The sequence below is a fragment of the Tamandua tetradactyla genome, chromosome 17 (assembly GCF_023851605.1).
Source record: "Tamandua tetradactyla isolate mTamTet1 chromosome 17, mTamTet1.pri, whole genome shotgun sequence".
Classification (NCBI taxonomy): Eukaryota; Metazoa; Chordata; class Mammalia; order Pilosa; family Myrmecophagidae; genus Tamandua; species Tamandua tetradactyla.
Genome location: NC_135343.1, coordinates 6,137,043 through 6,142,154, shown reverse-complemented (window position 1 = coordinate 6,142,154; position 5,112 = coordinate 6,137,043).

The following is a 5,112-nucleotide window of genomic DNA, read 5'->3' as shown; positions in this document are numbered from 1 at the left end:
TTACCAATATCAGAAATGAGAGAAATGATATTGCTACCCATTCTGCAGATATAAAAGGATAATAAGCAGTGTTCTTAACTGTATGCCAATAAATTTGACAACTTAGATGAAGTGGACAGACGCAAAGTACTAAAGCTTACTGAAGGAAAAATAACCTCATGGCCCTGTACCCATCACGGATGTTGAATTTGTGGTTAAAAACCTTCTTACAAAGAAAACTCTAGGCCTATGTGACTTCACTGGGCCAGTTACTTCAAACACATAAGGAAGAAATAATGCTAATGATAAAGAAACTCTTCCAGAAAATTGAACAGAGTGAAGTAATTCTCAGTTCATTCTCTGAGGCCAATGTTAGTCTGATATCAAAACAGACATAGATGTTATAAGAAAATAAAACTAAAGACCAATATCCCTCATGAACAAAGATATAGACATTTTATCCAAAATCTTAGCAAATAGAATCCAACAATATCTTAAAACTAGAAGACATCATGACCAAGTGGGATTTATTCCATGAACACACGGTTAGTTGAACATTGAAAGTCAATGCAATTTACCATATTAACCGACTAAAAAGGAAATGACATATAATCTTCTCAATAGGAGCAAAAAGCATTTGATTTCTTATTAGGCTACAGTAATTAAGACAGTGTGATGGTTTGAAGCTGTATATACCTCAGGAAAGATGATGTTCAGAAATGATCAGCTAATCCATTCCTGTGGGTGTAGACCGATTCTGGGTGGGACCTTTTGCCTAGGCTATTTCAGTTGATGCCCCAGATGGGTCTTACTAGAGTCCATTCTAAGAGGATAAAAGAGACAAGACACAGAAAAAAGCCCCAGAAAAGCTGACAGAGAAAGGAGATAGAAGCTAAGTGAGACAGAAGCTAAAAGAAAGAATTACACAGAAGCTCAGAGAGGAAACCACTGAAGCCAGAAGCTGGAAGCAACAAAACTGGAAGAGAAGGGAGAGATCATAGCAGCCTTCCTTCAGGAAGAAAGTATCTTCCTGTGGATACCTTGATTTGAACATTTTCCTGGCCTCAGAACTGTAAACTTGCAAGTTAATTGATCCCTATTGTAAAAGCCAAACCAGTTCTTGTATATTGCATTCCATCAGCTTTAACAAAGTAAGATCAATCAGTCAATCGATAGATCCATCAATCAACTGTCCAAAAATAGGCCCATTATTTACTGATTTTCATCAAAGTTGCAAAGACATTTCAATGGGAAAAGGATAATCTCTTTAACAAGTAGTGCTGGAACAATTGGATATCTGTATGCAAAAAGAAGAATAAATAAATTTAAAAAACTCCAAATGGATCATTGGCTTAAATGTATAATTTAAAATTATAGAACTTCTAAGGGAAATATTTGTGATACTGTGTGAGGTTAAAAGGTCTTTGTTAGTTTTCAAGCTGCCAGAAGGTAATATACCAAAAATGGAATGGCTTTTAAAAAGGGGAATTTAGTAAGTTACAAGTTTACAGTTCCAAGCCTATGAAAATGTCCAAACTAAGACATCCAGGAAAAGATACCTTAATTCAAGGAAGGCCAATGAGTCAGGAACACCTCTGTCAGTTGGGTAGTCACATGGCTGGCATATACTGGTCCCTTGCTCCTGGGCTCTATTTCTTTCAGCCTCTCTTCCTGTGGGGGTTCCTCACTTTGCTTCTCCAGGGCTGGCTTTCATCTCTTCACTTCCCTTGGCTTTCTCCAGGCTCTGGCTTGTTTAGCATCTCATGGTGACATCTACTGGGCTCCAAGTATCTCCAAACATCTGTGTCTCCGTTCTCCAAATGTGAGCATCTGTGTCAGCTCTGGGCTCTGTCAGCTTTGAGGCTTCTGTCATTTCTGAAGTTTCTCTCCAAAATGTTTCCTCTTTTAAAGGATTCCAATAAACTAAATAAGACCTACCTGGAATAGGTGGAGTCACATCTCCATCTAATCAAAAGGCCACACCTACAATCGAATGTGTCACATCTCTGTGGAGACAATCCAATCAAAAGTTTCCAACCTATGATATTGAATCAGGATTTCAAAGAAATGGTTGCCTCCACAAGATTGAATCAGGATTAAAACATGGCTTTTCTGGGGTACATAAGATTTTCAAACCAGTACGAGGCCTTAGATTCAACACCTAAAACAGGATACATAACAGAAAAGAAATGATAAACTAGAAATCATCAAAACTGAGAATTTCTGCAATTTGAAAAGCACTATTAAGAAAATGTAAAAAAAAAGGGCCACAGACAATCCTAAAGAACACCTGGGGCAATATATAAGATTCCGCAAGTTTCCAGGCACTAGAGTAACTTTCCAGAAACCTGCAACCTCCAGATGAGTCTCTGGTCCAGATAAGTCCTGAAACCTAGAGGGCCCAGCCTCTCCAGCACATCAGATAGTTCCATCTCCCTGTCCCGTATTAGAATTTCAAATTCTTCCAATATGAAAAATTGACAATGGCCATAGCCCAAACATCCCTAAAGAGAGGGATAGAAAGATCAAAGGTAATGGTGGAATTATACAGTGAAGATAGTATTTAACAAATGACTATGAATGCTGAATCATTAAATTGAAATCTCTTTTAGTCTCCAATATCTTAGAGCAGATAGAAGTAAAGACCTAAAATTGCAGAATTGTAACCCTTGTCAAACTCTGAAATATGTTCTACAATTAATTGTGGGGCTGTGCTTTGAAATTTATTGCTTTTTTGTATATGTGTTATTTTTCACACAAAAAAAGAAGGAAAAAAGTCCATTGTGATGATAAAAAAAATATTTAAGCATTCTGGCGTCCAATATTCTGGAGCAGCTAGAAGGAAAAAAATCTAAGAGGATTGTATGGTAGCCCATGACAAACTCTGGGTTGTGTCTTGTAACTATTTGTTGAAGAGTGCTTTGAAGACTTTTGCTTTTAATTTCTTTGCTTTGTATATATGTTATACTATACAATAAAAAAGTTAAAAAAAAAAGAAAGGCCACAGATTGGGAGACATCTGATAAATATTTCTGAGAAACATTTGGTAAACAACTCGCAACCAGAATATATAAAGAGCTCTCAAACTTATTAAAAAAACAAACAACCCAATGAAAAAATGAGTTAGATTGTCACCAAAAAAAGATATATGGATGGCAGATAAGCACATGAAAAATGCTTCACTTATTAGGAAAATGCAAATTAAAACCAGAATGAGCTGGTACACAGCTGTCAGAATGGCTAAAACCAAAAAAGTTGTCCATGCCAAGTGCTGGGGAGGATATGAAACAATTGGAGTTCTCATACACTGTTGGTGAGAATGTAAAAAATTGCAGCCACTTTGGAAAATAGTTTGACAGTTTCTTAGGAAGTTAAACGTACATCTGTCTACCATATGATGCAGATATTCCACTCCTAAATATTCACTCAAAAGGAAGTAAAGCATATGATCATATAAGCCTCTTACACAAATATTTACAGCAGTTTTATTTGAAATGGCCCCAAACTAGAAGCAATCAAAAGGTAAGTTGATAAATTGCTGTATATCCATACAATAAAATGCTACTTGGCAGTGAAAGGAATGAAGTAGGGTTCCCTGCAGCCACATGGATGTATACCAAGATAATTATGCTGTGAAGGAAGGCAAACCAAGAAGCATACATACTGTATGATTCCATTTATATAAAGTTCTTGAAAATACTTGTGTAATCTATGATGGAAAGCCTATGAGTGGTTGCTTGGGGATGAGGACGTTGCACATAGGGACAAAAGGAAAGATTAAAAGGAAACTTTGGGGGGTTGATGGATGTGTAGTTAGACTCAGCTGTCAACCTGGCCAGGTGAAGGCACCTAGTTCTGTTGCTGTGGACATGAGCCAATGGTACTTGAACCTCATCTTTGCTGATTACATCTGCAGTCGGCTAGGAGGCATGTATGCTGCAATGAATGATGTTTGACTTAATTGGCTGGTGCTTAAATGAGAGAGCTCAACGTAGCACAGCCCAAGCAGCTCAGCATACCTCATCTCAGCACTCGCAGCTCAGGCCTTTGGAGATGCAGAAAGGAATCCCCCTGGGGAAAGTTGTTGGAAACCAGAGGCCTGGAGAGAAGGCCAGCAGAGATTGCCCTGTGCCTTCCCACGTATGAAAGAACCTCAGTTGAAAGTTAGCTGCCTTTCCTCTGAAGAACTAACAAAATAAATCCCCTTTTATTTAAAGCCAATCCTTCTCTGGTGTGTTACATTCTGGCAGCTAGCAAACTAGAACAATGGCTATTTCACTGTCTCATGGAGGTGATTCCACTGCTTTATACAGACATCAAAATTTATCAAATTATACACTTTAAATGTGGGTGATTTATTTTATGCATACCTCAATAGCCTGTTTGTTTTTTGAAAGGTTCTCAGATTAAATCTGTCTGCCTTGTGCTTCTCTCTTTCTGAGGAATTGCTCTGCTAAGAGACAGGGTGCTAGAGCTTCAGGTTGCAAGATACTCCTCACAGGAATCTCCAAGTCTTGCCATTCCACCTGCCAAGGTCTTCTGTAAATCTTCTTGCATGTCTCACCATTTCTACTGCCTGTACCCTAATCCAAGCCATCATTAGCTCACTCCTGGATTTCTGCACAGCCTCCGCCTGTAGAAACAATGTAATCTCACTCTCTTCCAATCCATTCCACATACTGAGCTCCTCCTAACAAGAAATGTTGATCTTTCTCTTGTTTAAACCATCCAGTGGCTTCTCAATGGCTTTAGAATGGGGCACAAACCCTCTCATGGTCCCTAGAAGGCCCCGTGGGAGGCAGCCCCCACCGCTCTCTGTTACCATGGCTTCCCTGGCCTCTCCATCCTCACCTGCCAGCTGTCTTGCTCCCGCCCTTCAGGTTTCTTCCTGGCACAGTCCTCTCTTTTGTTCCACATCACACACTTGGGTTCTCTCTGTGCCAACTGGACCTCTGGCTCCCTGGCCCAAGTGTGACGCCATGTCTTCCCTGGCCTTTCTTCCACCAGGTGGTTCTCAACACTACCAGGTCCCACTCTGTTCAGGAAACAGGTATTATGTAATGCCCTCTATTCTGAAATGAACTTTACAGGCAACGTAACTACCAACAGAATGGTCTTTAAAGATCAATATAC